General features: G+C 40.4%; 1 long non-coding RNA gene across 1 annotated transcript in view; it reads left to right on the top strand.

Moving 5' to 3' along the window:
• Positions 1-305: 305 nt before the first annotated feature.
• Positions 306-22,781, top strand: part of LOC108528391 (uncharacterized) — a 32,825-nt gene continuing 10,349 nt past the window's right edge. The window contains exon 1 of the long non-coding RNA XR_001885123.1: positions 306-611. This is a non-coding gene — a long non-coding RNA (uncharacterized LOC108528391). The remainder of the gene's footprint in view (positions 612-22,781) is intronic.

Raw genomic sequence — 22,781 nt, 5'->3', positions numbered from 1 at the left:
AGGTGTGTTCTTCTGCTGGCGGGCTCGCCATGACCAGCCGCTTGTGTCTTCCACCGATGCGTTCCTCTCGCCTTCCAGCAGCTTCTGTCTCTGCCGTGCTAGGGTCATGGATTTTTATAGGCCCAGGGTGCGGGCGTGGCGGGCCAGGAAGGTCTTGGAACAGCAGGAGTGCCTGTCCTCACCTAGGTCCCCGGGGCTAGAGGCCTAGCCAGGGACCCCGCCCTCTTCTACCCAGCGCTTTCCTTCCCGCTTCCGTATCATTTAAAGGGACCGTGCTCTTCCTTTCCCAGCACTCCCGCGTGAGTGTTAAACGGCCAGCAGGAATTATCCACTACAGAGCGGAAGGGGGAGAATGGAAATGGCCGCAGGCAGCTCTCCTCCCCTAGACAGCTCGGGGCGTAGCGGAATGAGCACAGTCTGCCCGACTAGTGCGGAGGACTTCAGTCCCCTCTGCTGTATATTGGCTTTAGGACTCAAGTTGTCCATCTTTACATAGAGGAAGGCGTTTCCCAGAATTGCCACAATCAAAAAAGTAGGTGAGAGCACTTAGGAAAACTGTGCACGGAGATCAGCTGCTGATATGTAAATACTGCTGAAGCTGCTTATTCAAGGTAATCTAAATTCCTCCCCACTTCCCGCCCTTTTTTTTTTTTTTTTTTTTTTGAGACGGAGTTTCACTGTTGTTGCCCAGGCTGGAGTGCAATGGCGTGATCTCGGCTCACGGCAATCTCTGCCTCCCGGGTGCCTCAGCCTCCTGAGTAACTGGGATTACAGGCATGCACCACCACGGCCGACTAATTTTGTATTTTTAGTAGAGACGGGGTTTCTCCATGTTGGTCAGTCTGGTCTCGAACTCCTGACCTCAGTTGATCCGCCCACCTTAGCCTCCCAAAGTGCTGGGATAACAGACGTGGGCTTTCAAGGCTTCTGTGCCTTGGAAGACAATTCCACGCGTGGCCCTAAATTTCCATTTTTAAAAGTGGACTCAAACTCTGCTTTCTTATCAGAAGAATCTTTTTTTTTTTTTTTTTTTTTAAAGATTCTACTCCTTTTGTAAGCTCTGTCCCTTTTTTGAGCTTTAAAAGCTGTCAGCTTTTAAAGGAGGAAACAAGACCCCAAACATGAAATACTGGTGATTGTTAGTAACTCTTTCAGTGGTTGATGGCCAAAAAAAGAAAAAAGGAAGTGTTTCTTTAATCTATGGATTTTATTAACCTTCCCTACATCAATGCCCCAACAACTGCAATGACTGACAAATATCTGTTCTGTTATGAACTAGCCAATCTACTTTGGAAATAGGTGACGTCCTCAGGACCTGGGGAAAATGTTTGAGACAGAGGACGGGCTGGCCTTATTATATGTATCACTGTGAAAATGAACTGCAATTTATATTTCACACTCACCCATTACTCTCATGGCCCAGATACGTATTTGTACTAACCCAGAGATGATATAGGGGTAGTTGGAATATGCTTCTGGATTTATTAATTTCAACTTGAAGCCATATTAAAAAAATTAATTATCAGGAAATAGATGAAATAGCTAATAAGCATATGAATAAACTGTGAATGTTTTTTTTTTTAAATGCTAGATAAGAGCAATGAATGACCTGTCCTCTGTAATTGTAATTCTCAGAAAACCAAAACTCCTGGTTTTCCAAAACAACTGGAAATAATATGGACAAAAATTAATGAAATCAAAAAACTAACATATACAACAAGCCCCCATGACACAAATTTACTTATAGAACAAACCTGCACATATGCCTGTGAACTTAAAATTAAAGTTAATTTTTAAAAAAGGGGGTGCTGGGGCTGGGCGTGGTGGCTCACACCTGTAATCTCAGCATTTTGGGAGGCTGAGTGGTGGGCAGATCACTTGAGGTCAGGAGTTGCAGACCAGCCTGGCCAACATGGTGAAACCCCATCTCTATCCAAAATATGAAAATTAGCCAGGCAGGGTGACAGCGCATGCCTGTAATCTCAGCTACTCGGGAGGCTGAAGCAGGAGAATCCCTTGAATGCTGGAGGCAGAGGTTGCAGTGAGCTGAGATCTCACCACTGCACCCCAGCCTGGGCGACAGAGTGAGACCCTGTGTTGGAAACAAACAAACAAACAAAAAACTAAAATCTTTGTAAGTCCAAATGAGAACTAAGATATGAAGAGGAACTCCACGTCAGGCTCTAGAGGATTAAGAAGACCCTACTAGATCATCACAGCGTTTTAGTATTTATTTATGTATTTATTTGAGACGGAGTTTTGCTCCGTTGCCCAGGCTGGAGTGCAGTGGCACAATCTTGGCTCACTGAAACCTCCACCTCCCAGGTTCAAGCAATTCTTCTGCCTTAGCCTCCCAAGTAGCTGGAACTATAGACACCCGCCACCACACCCAGGTAATTTTTGTATTTTTAGTAGAGATGGGGTTTTGACATATTGGCCAGGCTGGTCTTGAACTCCTGAGTTCAACTGATCTGCCCTCCTCGGCCTCCCAAAGTGCTGTGATTACAGGCGTGAGCCGCCATGCCGGGCCAGTCATCACAGATTCTGTGCCTTGAAAGACAATTCCAGAAAATGTGTGTGGGAAGCTCAGAGACTGAAGATGCCTTCGTCAGCTGTGCAAGACAATAGAACAAAGGTTGCAGGCTAGGAAGGGACTTGATTGGGGTCTCGGGTGTGTACCCCACACTTTTTTATCCAGACCAGGAAAGCCTGCCTTTTGGTACTAAGAATGAGGAAGAATTAGATCCCTTTGTTAGACTGTCCTGACTTTAAACTTCTCCTGGGTGCTGCTTCTACTTTCTGAAATAAGGACGACCTCTGTCTGGTGACTTTTCCTATCAAAATGTCAGCAGTGGTATTTATTATACTATTTAGTTTCATTAGTCACCATTGTTTCAAGTGCTTTTTCAAAGTCATTAGCTGAAATCCTCCAGCTCATTCAGTGATGCTTTCAATTAATCCACTTAAAAAGCTCTTTGTATCACAACCCATATGTGCTTGTTAATGGGTGATTAGTGGGTAGTCTCCAACATTTTCTTCTTGAGACGATTCACTACTAAGCAGGGGTGGGGATCATTTGTACACAACCCGAATGGATTATGTAAGTTCCTCTTCTAAGTAGTAGGAATCATAAAGATTTGACGGCCATTTTTCCATCTAAGGCTTCCCATGTTTTAAGGGAAAAAGAAGTTTGTATAGCGGTGGCATATTTAGTCTTTATAAAAACTAACTACAGTCTTCATGCACAGAGTTGGGGAAAACACCATGAAGACTGAACAGAAAAAAAAAAAAGTAGAAATAGCCCCATGTACCACTTTGGAATATTCTTGCACAAACGTGAAATCCATCTTTTACTGAAATCTGTGCTCATCATGGTTTCATTCTCCAATAGCAGTCCCTTTGCTATCCAAGGTTATTTGGACAGAAATCAGAACTGGTGAGTTCCATGGGGGTGGCCAGACATGGAGCAATTGGAACTGAGGTGGACAGGGAAAGGGCTGAGCTGACAGTGGGTCAGTCAGGTAGGAAGCCAGGCTCACAGAAGCCCAGCAGGAAGCTGAATACGAAGCTGACCTGCAGAGCTGAGTAGCTGAGTATCCGGCTTCTGGAAGGAAGAACACACTACCTAAATTGAGTTTCTCTTTCCCTCACTTACAGGGGAATTATTAACCTCCCCATACCTCCATTTCTTCATCCTCAAAATGGGGATAATAGTTTATCCATCTCACTGATTGGTTGGAACAATTGCATGAGATAATGTGTGCTTGGCACCTTCCACGCAGGCCCATCTGATCAGTGAACATGGGACCTGGTGCCAACCCCAGGGCCTCTGCACTGGGTCACCTGCTTAGGGTCTCATCTTCCAGGTCTTTCCATGGCTGACTCTTCATTCAGATTTCCCTTCTTAGGGAGACCTTGCCCAGAATCTTTAGAAACTATTGTCTGGAGTTTATTTTTGTAATAATATTCACCAGTATCTGAAATATCATTCGTTTATTTGCTTATTGCAGTCTCCTCACCCCTAGAATGACCTCCCCTGAGGATCGGGACCATGTTTGTCTAATTTCAGCTCAACCATCCCAGCATTGAGCATTGTGCTGTCACGACACAGTTCCCAAATCAAGCAGAAATTCCATGTGAGTGCATAAGTGGATCTGTGACTGCTGGGTGACGGATCAGCAGGGTGCAGGGCCAGGTATCAGCAGCTCCAACAAGGACAGTACACTGAAGGAAACTGCTAGGCTGATGCAAGAGTAACTGCAGTTTTTGCTGTTAAAAGTAATGGCAAGGCCGGGTGCAGTGGCTCGCATCTGTAATCCCAGCACTTTGGGACACTGAAGCCGGTGGATTACTTGCCGTGAGGAGTTTGAGATCTGCCTGGCCAACATGGTGAAACCCCATTTCTACTAAAAAGACAAAGATTAGCTGGGTGTGGTGGTGCATGCCTATAATCCCAGCTACTAGGAGGCTGAGGCAGGAGAATGGCTTGGACTCGGGATGCAGAGGTTGCAGTGAGCCAAGATGACACCATTCAACTCCAGCCTGAGGGACAGAGGGAGACTTGATCTCTAAATAAATAAATAAATAAATAAATAAATAGGCCTGGCTTGGTGACTCACGCCTGTGATCCCAGCACTTTGGGAGGCTGAGGTGGGTAGATCACCTGAGGTCAGGAGTTCGAGACCAGCCTGGACAACATGGTGAAACCCTGTCTCTACTAAAACTACAAAAAATTAGCCAGGCATGGTGGTGTGCACCTGTAAGCCCAGCTACTCGGGAGGCTGAGGCAGGAGAATCACTTGAACCCAGGCGGCGGAGGTTGCAGTGAGCCGAGATCACGCCATTGTGCTCTAGCCTGGGCAACAAGAGTGAAACTCCATCTCAAAATAATAATAATAATAATAATAATAACAATAATAATAATAAAAAATAATGGCAAAAACCACAATTACTTTTGCACTAACCTAATACTTATAGAATCTCTCCTTTTCTTTTATCCATCAGAATTTTTGGGAAACTTTCTTATTTTTAGGCTGCTGTGTCAAACCCCTTTTGTCCTGGCAGGCCTGCCGTATCTTCCCGGGAGGAAAGCACTGCCGGTTTCCTACGGCTAAGGGTCCGAGGCTGTGGGGAAGACAGTGTCAGGATAGTAAATATAAGGTGTGGCTGTCAGCCTATCTCTGTTTGTGTGCTTAGTGAAGGCAGAGGGAAGGACAGTAGTGCATTTGTGCCTTCCTTTTGAAACTGACTTTAGGAGAGAATGAATGGTGATAGCAACAGTAGCCACTTCAGCAGTAGCAGTAGCAGCAACCCCGCAGAGCTTCCCTGGGCCTGGTGCTGTTTCTACATAGTATCTCATTGCTTCTCATGATGGCTCAGAGAGGTAACTACCATTATTATCCCCATGTTACAGTTGAAGAAATAGGCTCCCCAAACTTCTGAACCTTCCCCAAGGTCATGCCATGGATAAAAACCAAGGTCAGGACTCTGAAGTCAGGCCACCGAACTCCAGAACTTCCACCCATGAAGAGTGTTCCAAAGAGCCAGCTCAAATTGAACAAATAAAATCAATGGGATAAGTAGAAGGACTCATGTAAAGAAGGAAGTATATGAAAAACATGCATGTTTGTGCTCTTCTGATTGATTGATTGATCGATTGATTTAAAGGAATCGTGGAGACTAGAGACGGTGGGAATAGGAACAGTCTAAGCCCTGTGCGAAGGTAATAAATACTATTTTTTTCCCTTAGTAGTTTCCAGTCAGGAATATACTATCATCATGAGCAAATATGATGTTTTTGTTTTTATTTCACAAGAGAAGGCAGAAACCTAGAATTTGATATGACGTTTTCACCCCACTCCTCATTTTAAGTAGGTAATGAAGTTTTTTTAAACTTTGAACAAGCCAACACCAAAGGATTGAGACACCAATCATGGGGGGCTAATCTGGCCTCGAGCTATCAGTTTAAATCTGTAGTTTAGGGGATTGGTTTAGGATTTGGGCTATACTGAATTATCCCAGGAGGGCTGTCTGTTTTCTGTGTGTACAGTAAGGACTGCCGGGGCGGGGGGGGGGCTTGCTTCTGACCAAGCTTGGAAACCCACTTCATGAAGGTCATAGGAGTCTGCTTTTGCATTCAGGACATGGACTTCACATCTGAACCTAGAGGCGGATGTGGGAGAATGAACTTGTAAAATTGGCCGTGAGGCACAGCACGTGAAACCTCCTGGCACATTAAGGGCATTAGCAGTCTAAGAGGATGGATGTTTTTCCCCACTCCGCTAATGGCTCTGCATTGTGAGGAATGTAAACCAAGGCTTTGACTTACGAATTCAGGAATGAAGACTAATGATAGGGAAAAGGTAATTGTAACCCTTCCTTCTACCTTCCTCCTTCCTGCAGGCAGCTCCCTCACTGTTGCGGGGTGTCTTTCCCATTAAGCAAATGAGCGTTCCATGTGCAAATGGTGTCCTGGGATCTGGGCGAGATGATCCCTGTCTGGATACATTTTAATATTGCCTGTGTTGTTTCACATCCTTAAACATACTCTCGGAAATGTGTTTAGCAATCTAACAGAATTGAAATCAAGTTTAATGTAAAATTACAATGATTTTCTATAGGTCAAAAGGGTGCAATTAAATGTGTCTTTACTATGTTGTTAAAAATCAAGTTACTACTATCCTCTGCCTGTTCGATTAAATGATAACATACTCAACGTATGTAAATGATGCAGTTTCATCATGAAGGAATTGAGTCAAATTGAGCGACCGTGTGTTTTCAGTGAATGAGATCTATGAATCGATGAAGGCAAGAACTGTTCTCAGTAACAAATAGAGTCTTACTGTCTTTGAAGAAAATTGCATGCTTTTGCGTTGCCTTCAAATTAGGCTTTGTTATTGTTGCCATTTTTTTTCTGTTTAATCAACTACAAAGTTTAAAACTCCAAAATGGCAGGTATCATACTTGTTCTATAAAGCAATACCTTCCCTGAATCTTGTGCCCATAGCTAGCTCAAATCCATATGTCATTACATACTCCAAGTAGTTAGTATTCTGGGTACTAATATTTAAAATTTCTAAACGTCTTGGTGTTTTTAATGATGATTAATATGGCAGAACTACCATCAACTTGGAGATTAGCGTGGTGTGTTCTCATCTTCCGTACATCTTGGATAAATCACTTCTCGTAGACGGTAAAATGAAGCCGTTAGAGCTTACTGGTGCCCCTAGGTAGACGGCGTGTGCCTCAGCTGCAATGAGAGGTGATTTTAGGTGGCACCAGCCTCCATATTAAATGGTATTAAACCATATGGTAAAAAACCATTTCCCATTATAATTCTCCTTTAGTGTGCCTGGATGCACGAAGCAGAAAATCTATTTGGTAAAGGTGTAGGGGTGTGTGTGTGTGTGTTTTAAAACTTTTAAACCCCTTTTAACAAAGGGAGAGCCCATTTCGGCTCAGGGATGAGTATCTAGCTGGAATTTTTACTATGTTTATTTATTTCTATTGAATTTGCTTTTATGGCTAGAGATAGTAACTTTTCTGTTTGCACTGCAAAAAGGACATGAGTCTTTAAAATCTAGTGACCTTCCTGTCTGTCTCTTGCTGTAGTCCTAGGCTGTCTCAGCATGTGAACAACTATAGCCTCTAGGCTAGGCAAGAAATTATAGCTGAAGATGGAAACCGAAAAGCTGAGATAACAGTTGAATAAAGAAACTTACATGGCCAAATGACCTTTCACCTATGGTGGAAATCATGTTTGTGACGGAAGGTTGTTTATAACCTCAACTTTGTGAAAACTAACTTGCATCTTGTGGCATCAGTGACTTTTTTCTGTATCTTCAATGCCAAATAAGTGACCTGACTTCACTTGTTGGTCACCAAGCAGCCCACTCCTTGAACTGGCTTTATACCTACAGGCCTCTGTGTAATTTCCTGGTGACTCAGGCAGATCTATACCTAAAAGGCAATAAAAATGTGTGTTTTTCCCATGATTCTCTTTACATGGAGAGAAAAAAGTCCTTTGTCTGTAATTCTCATTAGTCATTGATTACTCACAAGGGGCGGGAAGGAACAGAGACCCAGTAACAGTAGGGAGAAAACGCCTAAGCATGTTCCCTGGGGAAATACAGTAAGAGAAAATTCCCTGGTGAGCTTTTTGCACAACGCATTGCACTGAGAATTCTAAAGCTAGAAAGAATCTTTCGATGGAATTAATTGCACATGATTTTTTAACTAGATGGAAATTGACTAGCATATTATAGCTCCCTTATTACATTTAAGTGCACTCAGCGTATACTGTACAAATGCCACAGATAAACCATCTGCCTCTGCTAGGGCTTTTATTCATTATAAATATTCTTTGTACAACCTGCACTGCCGTCTACCCAGGGGCTTCCCACATGCTTCCTTCTACTGAGTTCCCTGGGGGGAGATGGTGCTGGTGGGTATTTAAGAACATTGCATCTGGCCAAGCAAAAGCCCTTTTAAAAAAAAAAAAAAAAAAAAAAGCAACAAGAAGACAGAGGAAAAAACAAACACAATCCCTAAATCTCTGCAAAGACTGTTTTCAATGCATTGTAGCTGCTTTCATTACGTTTCCAGTACAAATAAAAAAAGTTGACAAAGCTGTTAAGAAAATAGCATGTGTTTCTTCTTTCCTGAGGTTGTTTCTATGTTCACATCATCCAGACCCACCTTCCTAATCATAGAAGAAGTAATGATATGTTGCAGAAACAATGATTGGTATTGTGGAAATAGACTTTTAACAAGTATGTGATGAGCAGGTGGTGCTATTTTTTGACTCTGGTAAAAATTAATTTTAATAAAAAGCTGTGCAAACCAAAACTGAAGACATGTGATTGGCATTCCCATTCAACAACGGGTTGAGCTTTCAGGCTTCTGAAAGAGTTGTTTTTTTTAAAAGCTTTGTCTTTTCTTTCCTGTTTTGGACAGAGGATTTCTTCTTTCCACCATTCCGGAAGTCCCAACAAATCGTGATTATAATTTTAAAACTGGAATAAAACTCTCATTTGAATAAAAGGAATACATATTATCAGGATTTGAAAGAACCAGGATAGCTGAAAAAGAAGGCTTATCTTTTATTCATTGCATATATCTTGCATGAGGCTATTTTACTAGTTTGAGTTAAGATACTTATTTTATGTACTTGTGGGAATGTTTGGGCTCTGGTAATTTAGTGACATTTTGCAAAAACCTAATTTTGCAGGGACTTCGACAAACTAACTGTTCTGGTTCCTTTCTTAATTTCCCAATCTCAGATGAGCTCTAAGTCCTGTTGCCACAGGCCTGTGGTCCTCATACGAGTCCAGCCTGTTTCCAGCTGCTGCTCAACACAGTCCCACTTAGCACAGTGTGCACTAAGGCACCTCAGTGGGTAAAGGGAACAGAGGTTATTGTTGTGCTTTTGACCCTGTGCATCTGTTCACCTCTCCTCTGAGTGCATATCTCCTGACCAGAATCAGAAGACGAAAATGTTTTTCTTACTCAGATGCCTGAAAACTCGAAGGCAACAAATGAGTTCTCAGTACTCTAGGTCAGCAGTCCCCGCCTTTTTGGTATCAGGGACCAGTTTTGTGAAAGACAATTTTTCCATGGACAGGGAATGGTTTGGGGATGATTCAAGTGCATTTACATTCATCGTGCACTTTATTTCTACTATGATTATATAGTCAGCATAATGTAGAATCAGTGTGAACCCTGAGCTTGTTTTCCTGCAGCTAAATGGTCCCATCTGGGGGTGATGGGAGACAGTGACAGATCATCAGGCACTAGATTCTCATAAGAAGCACACAATCTGGATCTCTCATATGCAAGCAGAGTTCACAATAGGGTTCGGACTCCTGTGAGACTCTATTGCCACTGCTGATCTGACGGGAGGCAGAGCTCAGGTGGTAATGAGAGCAATGGGGAGTGGCTGTAAATACAGATAAAGCTTTGTGTAATGCTTGCCTGTCACTAACCTCCTGCTGTGTGGCCCAGATCCTAACAGGCCACAGACTGGTACTGGTCCATGACCCAGAAGTTGGGGACCCCTGCTTTAGGTTTTTCGATGATTCTTGGTTTACACACTGAGCATGGCTTCACAGATGTAGAAAACTGGAGAAATCAACCCATAGAAGTTTGTCTGATCCACAGAAAAGCAAATAAGCATCAACTATAGTCTGGTAGAATTCAACTTCTGCTTATCTTGATAGAGGAATTCAGGTCTCCAGATTGGAGAGAGGATACATTTCTGTTGTTTTAAACTGCCAAATGTGGCTATGTGCATGGCAGCCCTCGGAAAGGCATTCAGCAGCTGGTGCTGGTACAAATGTTTGCAAATCAGTGGAAACCTAAGGTGTGTTGCAATACTCAGATCTGTTTTCTGAGAATCCTTTTATATATATACATGTGTAATGTATATATACACAGTTTATATATATTACAGTATACACATATATTGTATATAGTAATTATATATTACATAATATATATTATTATTATATATAGCATATATATAATGTCTACCTTTGAATTGTATTGTTAAGAATAATGACATCCTATAATATCTTTTTTGTCAAGTTCAGGGGCCAATGATTTATAAACCAAAGAGAATGAATACATAAACATAAGGTAAAAGTTCTCCCTGACTCTGTGGCTGCTTTAACGTGCTCCAAAATCGTGCTTTTGAGGTTTTTATTGTTTAAATTGCTTTCGAAGTAGCATTTTAGCCTTTATCTTAACACAACTAATCATTAAAAATTCAAAGACACATTCATGATATCTTTATTGTGATAAAAGTAAATTAGATGAAATAACTTATTAACTTCTCTTTTTAGGAAAAGATGGCCACTTTATATTTTGTTCCTTTTTCGTACTCCCTATTTCTCTAAAGTTTACCCCATGCTCACTGCATTTCCAGGTAGGCAAGATAGTTAAGGAAGTTCAGAAGGAATAGTTTGTTCATAAAAGCTTTATTGAAATATAATTCACACACCATAATATTCATCATTTAAAAGTGTATAGTTCTTATCCTTCACCTGCTTTTTGATGGGGTTGTTTGATTTTTTTCTTGTAAATTTGTTTAGGTTCTTTGTAGAATTCTGGTATAGCCCTTTGGATAACAGATGGGTAGATTGCAAAAATTTTCCCTCCCATTCTGTAGGCTTCTGCCTGTTCACTCTGATGGTAGTTTCTCTTTGCTGTGCAGAAGCGCCTCTTAGTTTAATTAGATCCCCATTTGTGCAATTTTGGCTTTTGTTGCCATTGCGGTTTTGGTGTTTTTAGACATGAAGTCCTTGCCCATGCCTATGTCCTGAACTGTATTCCCTAGGTTTTTCTTCTAGGGTTCTTATGGTTTTAGGTCTAACATTTAAGTCCTTTAATCCATCTGAATTAATTTTTGTATAGATGTAAGAAGGGATCATTTTAGCTTTCTAACATAGCGCAATCAGTTTTTCCCAGCACCGATTTATTAAACAGGGAATCCTTATTCCCCGTTTCTGTTTTTGTCAGAGTCCTGTCAACACCCAGAATGTGTGGCTATTATTTCCCTGAGGCCTCTGTTCTGTTTCCGTTGGTCTATATCTCCTGTTTTAAGTACTGGTATCCTTGCTGTTTTGGTTACTGTAGCCTTGTAAGTATAGTTGAAGTCAGGTAGTGTGAATGCCTCCAGCCTTTGTTCCTTTCTGGCTTAGGATTGTCTTGGCAATGGCAGGCTCTTTTTTGTTCCCATATGAACCTTTAAAGTAGTTATATTCCAGATTCTTGAAGAATCCAATCCCACCCTGATGGGGGGATGGCATGTGAATCTATAAATTACCTATGGGCAGTATGGCCATTTTCGACAATATTGGGTTCTTCCTATCCATGAGCAAGAAGACATTATGCAGCCACAACCACATGAAAAAATGTTCATCTCACTGGCCATCAGAGAAATGCAAATCAAAACCACGCCTGAGATACATCTCACACCAGTTAGAATGGCAGTCATTAAAAGTCAGGAAACAACCAGGTGCTGGAGAGGATGTGGGAGAAAGAAAGAAACTTTTACAATTGTTGGTGGACTGCAAACTAGTTCAACCATTGTGGAAGACAGTGTGGCTATACCTCAAGCATCTAGAACTAGAAACACCATTTGACCCAGCCATCCCATTACTGGGTATATTCCCAAAGGATTATAAATAAAGACACACGCACACGTATGTTTATTGTGGCACTATTCACAATAGCAAAGACTTGGAACCAACCCAAATATCCATCAATGATACACTGGATTTGGCACATATACACCATGGAATACTATGCAGCCATAAAAAAGGATGAGTTCATGTCCTTTATAGGGACATGGATGAAGCTGGAAACCATCATTCTGAGCAAACTATCACTAAGACAGAAAACCAAACACCGCATGTTCTCACTCATAGGTGGGAATTGAACAACGAGAACACTTGGACACAGGATGGGGAAAATCACATACCGGGGCCTGTCATGGAGCGGGGGAAGGGGGGAGGGATAGCATTAAGAGATATACCTAATGTAAATGACGAGTTAATGGGTGCAGCCCACTAACAAGGCACATGTATACATATGTAACAAACCTGCGCATTGTGCACATGTACCCTAGAATTTAAAGTATAATAAAAAAGTGTATAGTTCCGTGGTTTTTGTGTTCAAAGAGTTGTGCAACCATCACATCTATCTAATTCCAGATGATTTCATCACCCCAAAGGGAACTCTGTATCTGCAAACATCTCATTCCCCATTCTTCCTTTTCTCACCCCTGGCATCGCTAATCTGCTTTTTGTCTGTATGGATTTGCCTATTCTGGACATTGTGTATATATAGCATTATACAATGTGTGACCTTTGTATCTGGCTTGTTAGCACAGTGTTTTCAAGGTACATCCACGTGCTCTCCTGTAGGAGTCTTTCTTAGCCTCATACAAATTACATTTGTTAAACTGAAACTTCTTTTAGTATCAATACTATGCAAATGCTACGACTGTGGCTGACTTTAAACTACTAACCTAACATCACAGAATATGGGGCTGGGAAGATAATGTGCTTCACGTTAGCACATGGTCTTATAGGATTCCCAGTGTACAGATACATTAGTCACAAACAATCTCTAGACCCTTGGCAGTAATTTGATGTGCTAAAAATAATTAGAATGGGAGGAGTTTTGAATGTTTTTTTCTTTTTTTTTTTTTTTTTTTGAGACGGAGTCTCGCTCTGTCGCCCAAACTGGAGTGCAGTGGCCAGATCTCAGCTCACTGCAAGCTCCGCCTTTCAGGTTCACGCCATTCTCCTGCCTCAGCCTCTGGAGTAGCTGGGACTACAGGTGCCCGCCACCTCGCCCGGCTAGTTTTTTGTATTTTTTAGTAGAGACGGGGTTTCACCGGGTTAGCCAGGATGGTCTCGATCTCCTGACCTTGTGATCCGCCTGTCTTGGCCTCCCAAAGTGCTGGGATTACAGGCTTGAGCCACCGCGCCCGGCCTGTTTCTTACTTTTTAAATGTGATTTATATAATTATAACTTGATAACCATTAATTTCTAATAATTGCTGGCTTTAATGACTGGCTCACAGATTTCCTGAAAATTTAACAATTGACAGTCATATGCTGGAAGGAGCTGCCTCCTCATACCATCAGTAGAGCCGGGATTGGACTGCAGAATGTCTTCCTTCAGAGACTGAGCATGCAGCCTCTGGCCACCTACCTTCCAGAACTGTCTACTATGGTTTCACACTTGCATCCATGACTATAACATATGGTTGGTTCCTTCCTCCTGGAAATCCCCCTTCCTGCCCACTACAGTAGGTGGATCCTTCTCCAACAGGTCTTCCCTGACCATCCCCGCCTTGCCAAGTGCTGCCAAACACACATGGCAACTGCCATTTCTGGAGAAGATGACTTGTCTGTAATCCAAGACATTCCATTTCCATGAGATTTTTCTTTATGTGACTTCAGGACAAGGAACATTTTGATAATTTCATTTAATATTTTAATACTATTTGCATTTAATATTTTAATACTATTTAAAAATATTTTAATACTATTTAATTACTGTATAAAATCCTACTTATAAATTAAATATTACATGTTTTGCCTAGTAATAAAAGTCATTACTTTCAATGGCAAAAACCACAATTACTTTTGCACCAACCTACTACTTATAAAACATACAGTATAAAATAGGTTATATAAATGCATATCATATTTTGTGTTATAATATATACTTAATCTTATAGTAAATCCCACACATTAAATTATAAGGTCCTTACTATGTTTCAAACATTATAATTTAGACCATATAATTTAATGTATAAGATTTAATGTATAGGATTTAATAAACCATATTGGCTCATGTAATCAACATTAGAATTCTGTTGGAAAGATATTTTTCCGTCATCCCCTTTTGTGTATGAGGAAACCGAGGCTGAGAGAGTTAAAGAGCATGTACAAGGTCCCCCTAATATAAGGTTTGGAATCTACATTAAAGGTAAGAACTCTCTTGAGTCTCCTGTGTGCAATGGTCAGTCTGGTTGGAGGGCAAGGTGCATCCTAGAAATGTCACTGTATTATCTGGTTTAGTGCATCCTTGAAGCATTACCATATTATCTGGTTTAATGCACCCTAAAGTGTTACCATATTACCTGGTTTAATGCATCCTCAAAGTGTTACCATACTGTCTGATTTAATGCACCCTAGAAGTGTTTCCATATGATCTGATTTAATGCATGCCAGAAGTGTCACCACATCATCTGGTTTCATGGTACGTCTTGCGGCTACAATATATGTCGGTGGGTGAATTTTCTTAGGGTCTGTGTGAATTTATTTTTATGACCTTGGGTTTATGTCCATGAATAGAATTGTTTTTTGTCTCTGAAGTATACCATTAAAATAATATATTGGAACATATTTTGATTTTGTTTTAGTTAGATCTTGGATTTTATTAATTTTATTTTATAAATCTTGGATTTTATTAATTCTCATCTAGGATTTTTGCATAAATTGTTATTATAGATTTTAACAAAGATGGGTTTTATTTTCTGTGTCTTTATCTTTTCTTTTTTCTTTTTTTTCCTTGTGGCCCTATTCATCTTTTTTTTGAGTCGAAGTCTCACTCTTGTCCCCCAGGCACAATCTCAGCTCACTGCAACCTCTGCCTCCCGGGTTCAAGCGATTCTCCTGCCTCAGCACTGCCCCCTCATCCGCCCCAAGTATCTGGGATTACAGGCACCTGCTACCACAGCCGGCTAATTTTTGTATTTTTAGTATGGACGGGGTTTCACCATGTTGTCCAGGCTGGTCTAGAACTCCTGACCTCAAGTGATCCACCCGCCTCGGCCTCCCAAAGTGCTAGGATTACAGGAGTGAGTCACTGAGTCCCAGCTTAGTTTCATTTTCTTTCCACTATTGTAAAGGATATGTTGGCTGATGGCCTGGGTATTTTAAAAATCATACATATCTATAATCCCCAAAGCATTAACCCTGGCTAATATTTATGTGCAAATCTCTACCAGTTTAAGTATTCCTTTCAGAATAGAATTCCATTTACTACAGAGCTTGCTGCCAGCCTATGCCTGTACATTTATAATTATGACAAATTATGTCGCTCTCTGAGGGCCAGCACAACATACTCATTCCAGATAACGTCTATCACTCTCACTGTTAAAGAAAATTACTCTCCAAGAAATTTACAAATCTTTTATTGTGGAATTCTTAAAATACCATTTGTAAGTACTTTAAAAAGTTGGTTTTAAAGATTCAGAGACATGTGCATATCTCTGTAACACAGCAGTTAAAACCCAGGCGATAAAGGTTCATCCTGGCATATCACATTGCCTCCATCTGACTGTGGGTCTCCTCGCAATGAGGATAGTAATAGCACCCACTTCTTAGGGAAGTCATGAAGAATAAATAGATTCAAACATGTAAATTAGTCAGAACAGCATTTGCCACACTGCAAGTGATTGGTACCATTATTACTTTCTGTCAGATAATTGTGCCTGGTTATAAATTTGCTAAGAGGCTTGCAAGAGATAAATGAATGGTGTAAATCACCAAAAGGTAGGATTGCTTATTATAGCTAATAATCAGCATAGATATTCCTTGTCTAACGTACAAATACATAAAGGGAAATAAAATGGTCTCCCTGACCCTGGTGTAATCACTTCCAAGCAGTGATGATAATTCTGGAAGTAATTAAGAGTTCATGAGGCTAACTACCAGTCAGTGAAGTGTACTTTCCCATCAGGAAACATGATAAATATGTAGTCATTTTTATTCCATAGTTCTGGCTCCCCCAAAGGCAAAGGAGATGGCATTTGTCCAGCTTAAGTTTCACTATGTGGTTTTAGGAAGTTAACATTAGCTGACATTGCTACTACCCTTATCAGAAAATTGCTCTTTTGGAATTTAAGAAAATCTCTATGAAGAGGTGCAAAGATTAGCAGCAGATGATGAGAACTGACTCCAGTCTGGGTCAGAGTCCAAGGAGTGTATCAATTTTCCTTTACTTTACTGCTATAATCTGATCCCAAGCAGTAAAGCAAACTCAAGCGATTTTCTGAGAACCATCATAGGACAATTTTAACTCCATGAATTTAATCTGTCAGATTATATATTTTAGAGCATATTTATTTGATATCATTCCAGATGTTTCCTTGGCTAAACATTCTTAAATTACTGTGGCAACAATCTATAAGTTAATTATTTGCTAATATCGTCCTATTAGTTTGGAACTTCAAGGCTCCTGACCAGCTGAAGAAAAGGTGATCATCAAAAACATGAACCATGAGAGAGTGGCAAGAAGTTAGGAAAGTACTATTGGTAATGAGATTATCAAGCAGGCTTTGTTGTACCAAAGGTTTATCTCACCTGAGGTTATGTCTTTCCAACTAAGTTCATGATAGGAGAACATATTGTTCATAACAATAGTTCATAGAAATTGACCCATACACATATCAGCCCATCACACAGAACTAGATGTTTTGTAATTTTTTTGACTCAAAATTGGTAAGCCAGCATTAGAAAGAGAGATTGGTATCTATCTTAAGCTATGTATAGGGATGATTGCAGCATATAGCCCCAAGGCCATACTGACAGCAAGGTCTTATTTCAGATGGGAAGCTCTATTCTCTCCCTGTATTAGTCTGTTTTCACACTGCTGATAAAGATGTACCTGAAACTGGGTAATGTATAAAGGAAAGAGGTTTAATGGACTCACAGTTCCACATGGCTGGGAAACCTCACAATCACGGTGGAAGGCGAAAGGCACACCTTACAGAGTGGCAGGCAAGAGAGAAAGAGAACCAAATGAACGGGGAAACCCCTTGTAAAACCATCAGATCTTGTGAGACGTATTCACTACCACAAGAACAGTATGGGGGACAACTGCCCCCATGATTCAGTTATCTCCCACCAGGTCTCTCCCACAACACGTGGGAATTATGGGAGCAACAATTCAAGATGAGATTTGGGTGGGGACACAGCCAAACTACATCACTCCCCCATTGCATATCTTAATTTACTGGCCCAACATTATTCTTCGAGAATTGCCCACTTCTCCCTCATTTCTGTATTTTTTCCACACACATATAGACAAATACTTAGATACACACACACACACACACACACACACACCACCCTTATAAAATTAACATCTTTCTGAACATATGGCCGTAGCTTTTTATCACACTAACATTATTGAAATCTTCCTCTATCTCTCGCTCGCTCACTCTGTGTATGTATAAATACCAAGAAATGTAATGGGGAAGTATATTTAAAACCACTAACATTTTTAATATCTGCAAGGTTGAGATTCAGGAGAGTTAGGCAGATATGATATGGAGAGGGGATTTCCATTTGTTATTGAACCTGTACATTCTGTGCTTTGTTGCAAACATATATTATTTTGGTAGTTTAAATAAATACTTTTGATAACTAAAATAACACGTGTCCTAAGTCAAATAATTTCTTGCTCCCAATTTAGCTCCATGAATTTGAAACAAAGAAGCTAAGTTTGAAATCTATTAGACAATTGGCAACGTAGAACACTGAATCATGCTGCATCCTGAAGCATCTTTGTAGAGTTTGAAGTGCTTTCTCCTTTATAAATGATTTTGTGCTGCACAAGTAGATGCTCATGGATACTTGACAGAAATGTCCAGACCTCTGCAGCACATCGTGTATAAAAGGGACAAGGGAGGCTGAGGCGGGTGGATCACCTGAGGTCAGGAGTTCGAGACCAGCCTGGCTAACATGGTGAAAACCTGTTTCTACTAAAAATACACACACACACACACACACACACACACACACACCCAGGCATAGTGGTGCACCCCTGTAATTCTTCTGCTGAGGCAGAAGAATTCCTTGAACCTGGAAGGCAGAGGTTACAGTGAGCCAAGATTGCGCCATTGCATTCCAGCTTGGGCAATAAGAGTAAAACTCCGTCTCAAAAAAAAAAAAAAAAAAGATAAAAGACTGTGCTCCAGTTTCTTCTAGGAGTTAAACACAGGAAATGGTCTGCTTGCCTGCTGGTTTCAGGCAGTGCCTACCTGCCTGGGGACTATAAGTCACGCTGTGTGAGGCTCCTGGTGAGCACATGGGATGCCCAGGGACCTTCAGAAGCAATTCATATTTCTAACTATTTTAGCAACTCATTCCATGAGACATTTATTGGTAGCAAGAACTTGTTTAGAGACTTTCACAGAGCAGAGACAGACAAGTGCATAAACATGAATAATTATCTGCAAGAGATAATTGACGACGTAGATCTCACAGGTGGAAAAGGACAAAGCCTTTTTTCCGTGTTTGATCCCCTGTCGTCGTGATGAAAGTGACTTGTTTCATGCAGTTGATAACACACCTCGGATTCATCTTCATTAGTGTTCCTTTTAGCAGGATCTACCTGCTCCACGTTTGACAGTTTTTATTCTGGTAGGCTTTCAATTAAACTCCATAGATAAAAGGTATTTTTCCTTCAAAGACATGTAAAATCATCTTTCACTAATGAGTAGATTTGAATGACATAGTTTCACAAGACTGTATCCGACTGCAATGAAAACCTTTAGAAGTTTCTTCTTTTCAGTCACTGATTGCCGTGTTCCGTAAACAGAATGATTTTTATTTTTAATATATAGTGGTAAATACAGTCTACAAATTCAGGGTCTGAAAAAAGAAATAAGCCAAACTTTGAAATGTGTTCACAGAAGTGTAAAAGAATGAATAAAAGCAGAAAGTCAAGTTCTTTCCATGTTTGTAGCTCATGGAAAAGCTACCTTTTGTCCTGGTCACATGTACTGCCACAGTGTGTTTTGTGGTGACTGTTTCCAAGGCCCCCCCCAGGATTGCAGGAGACATAGCTTGGGGAGGAGGGAGTGGGGCGGAAGGAAGGGTGAGGCCGGCTTTGCCCTTGACACACTGGCCCCCTGGTCATTCTGATGGTATGGGAACCCAGTAGGCCTCAGTTTTCTTGGCTAAATTAAATTTTTCCCGAACTAAAATAGAATAAGAATCCTGTACAACATGCTTTTGGGCCAAACTTTCATTTAAAATAAGTCAGGATGGATACAAAACATACATACATACACACATATACACAATTTTGTAAATACTTATATTGTAAATACTTGTATTTCACATATATACCTATATTTATATAACTATATATTGTATATACACCTATATTTCACATATATAGAAAGAGATAGATATAGATATACACGCATTTGTGTGGCAGGATAAATATAAAGAACAGGATGGAAATATTTTGTGGATATAGACATAGATATAGATAGCTCCTGGCCCTGGCTGTCTCCTCTTCCCTGCACTCTCCTGCCCAACATATGTATACACACACACATATATGTATTTATGTATACACACACATATAGACATATATGTACATGCACACACACATAGGTATATATAGTACATCTTCACTTAAAATCATTCATATGTTAATAGATCCTTAGAAACTATAACTTTAAGTGAAAAGATGTGTGATAGGTCCTCAGGTCCTCAGACAACGTCCTTTCCTTCAACATTATCTGGTTATAATGTTGATGAGGAAAAAAATGGGCTCTGTCTTATGTCTTTCTCTTAAAGTCACAGTTTCCAAGAGCCTGTTGCTGACCTTAAGTGAGAAATTATACATCCTGCTACTCTTTCTTTTTTACTTCTCATACTTACACCATTTACATTTAAAGTAATTACTGATATGTCAGGGTTTCGTTCTGCTTTTTTTAAATTTGTTTTTTCTCTCTGCTGCTTGTTCTTCTGTGTCTTTTCTTGTCCTCATGTGGGATGCATGAAAAGTTTTTAGAATTCCGTCTTTTATTATCTTATTGAGCACATTGCATTGTATGGTTTTCTTGGTAGATGCTGTAGTTATTGTGTGTGTGCGTGTGTGTGTGTGTGTATAAAAATAGAAAGTCTAGTTTCCTCAATGTTTGTAACTCATGAAAGTTCAGTCCTGGTCACATGCATTGTCACTGCACTTTGTGGGTTCTCTTTTCAAGGTACCATGTTACTATATGGTCACACACACACACACACACACGGTATCAGAGGATGCAGATATAGACATGGTACCCCTTTGAATGAAGCATACATACCTTACTTCCATTTCTGTCCCTTTGCTCTCCTCACTTTTCAAATATAATTTTCTTACATCATTTCCTCTGCATACATTGATCACCACAATAGATAATAAGTTTTGCTTCAATCCTAAACTATGATTAAAGACACTCAGGAGGTGAAAGATAGTGTATGTTATTTGCTTCTATTTTTATATATAATTCTGTTTTCTTTCTTTCTGAGGGTCAACATTTTCTTCTGCCACCATTTTAGTTTGTTTGGGGAGGTCCCCATTACTCATCTTTCAGGGTATATCTTGTAGTAACATATTCTCATAGTTACATTTTAACAGAAAATGATTTTTTTGTCTCTTCATTTCTGAAGGATTATTTCACCAGATATAGGATTTTGGTTTTAGGTGTTTTTATCTTTAAGTATTTGAACAATGTTGCCCCACTTTCTTCTCATTTCTGTCATTTCAGATGAGAAATTCATTGTCCTTCGAATTGGTATTTCTTAATAAATAATGTATTTTTTTTCTCTGTTTTTAATCTTTTCTTGTTGCTTTCAGTTTTTGGAAGTTTAATTATGGCATGTCTTGGTGTGGCTTTCTTTGGGTTTATCTCATTTGAAATAGTCTCAGCTTCTTGAATCTGTAGGTTGATGTCTTTTTGCCAAATTTGGGAAGTTTCTAGACGTTATTTCTTTGAAAAGCATTTCAGTCCTACACTTTTTTCTCTCTCTTTCTGTGACTCTAATGACATAAAACTTAAGCCTTTTTTTATTGGCCCGCAGATCCTGAATGCTCTGTTCATTTTTTTTTCATTAACTTCTTCTCTTTCATTCGAATCAAGTAAATTTGATACATCTTCCTCCTGTTCCACTTAATCTCTTCTATCTCCACTCTACTATTGAGCCTATCCAGCTAGTTTTTTTTTTTTTTTTTTTTTTGTATTTTTCAGTTCTATAATACCCATTTGGTCTTTTAAAATAACTTCCACTTTACTGAGATTTTGTGATTTTTTCATTTGTCTCAAGAGAGTTGTAATTTCTTGTTAAAGTATGTTTAATGATGGCTGCTTTCAAATTCTTGTCAAATAACTCTCACATCTGATTCATCTCAGTATTTGTATCTGTGCTTATTTTTTCCTCCAACTGCAGATTCCCTGGTTCTTGGTATGTTGACTGATTTTTCAACTGTATCCTGAAAATGGTTATTGTTCTGTAAAAGACACTGCGTCCTATTTAAGCCTTTTTTTTAGCAGGCATTAGGCTTGCTTAGGGTTGGCGTATGTCTAGCGTATATTTTCGGTATGTGGTTTGAGTGACAGTTTAGTTTTCAGAGCCCTTTTAGCACTTCTCTGTTCTGCTTTATTCTTCTGGTGCTGCCAGGCTCCCACTCGATCCTGGCTGGTGCCGCCTGCAGCTACAGAAAGTGCTTTCCTGGACCACCTTCCATGGGGTGGCAGATGATGCTGGTCCTTGGTCTCCTGATGCCCTTGAATGCAGCACCAGGCGCGGATCAGCCTCCGTGGCCTTCACTGTTGCCACAGTGGGTGGGTCAGCTGGCTGGTGCTATGGTGTGTAGCATTGGTTGAGGGGGTTCCCTGGTGCTCTGATATGCTGCAGGCAGATTAGCCAGCAAATGCTCCAGGTGTGCAGCAGCTGTCTGCTGGCTGCCCTTTACCCCAGTTCTATAGCCAGAGAAAGCCGCTTTTCTTGGAATATTTTGCTGATGCCTATTGGGGGTGTCCAGATGGTAATCCTCTCTGGTGCCCGCCTGCGAGATGTGTGAGAAGTAAAAGTAAAACCAAGAGACTTCCCCACTTTGTTGTTCAAGTCTTGAGCTCCCCAGCTAGTCTGCCTTCTTTCTTCCACAGAGTCCTTCCATTGCTCTCTGTTGAGTTATAGCTAGGATTGTTAGTCGTATTTATGAGTGAAGAGCCGGGAGAAAAAGCATATACACCACCCTGTGTTGGTACCAGAAGTTTATATTAGCGCTTATTTATTTATTTATTTATTTATTTATTGAGATGGAGTCTCACTCTGTCGTCCAGGCTGCAGTGCAATGGTATGGTCTCGGCTCACTGAAACCTCTGCCTCCTGGGCTCAACTGATTCTCCTGCCTCAGCCTCCGGAGTAGCTGGGATTACAGGCACCTGCTACCATGCCCGGCTAATTTTTTTTTTT

The sequence above is a fragment of the Rhinopithecus bieti genome, unplaced genomic scaffold, assembly GCF_001698545.2.
Source record: "Rhinopithecus bieti isolate Rb0 unplaced genomic scaffold, ASM169854v2 scaffold_5246, whole genome shotgun sequence".
Lineage (NCBI taxonomy): Eukaryota > Metazoa > Chordata > Mammalia > Primates > Cercopithecidae > Rhinopithecus > Rhinopithecus bieti.
The sequence above is the reverse complement of the archived record's forward strand: the minus strand, read 5'-3'. Positions and strand labels throughout refer to the sequence as shown.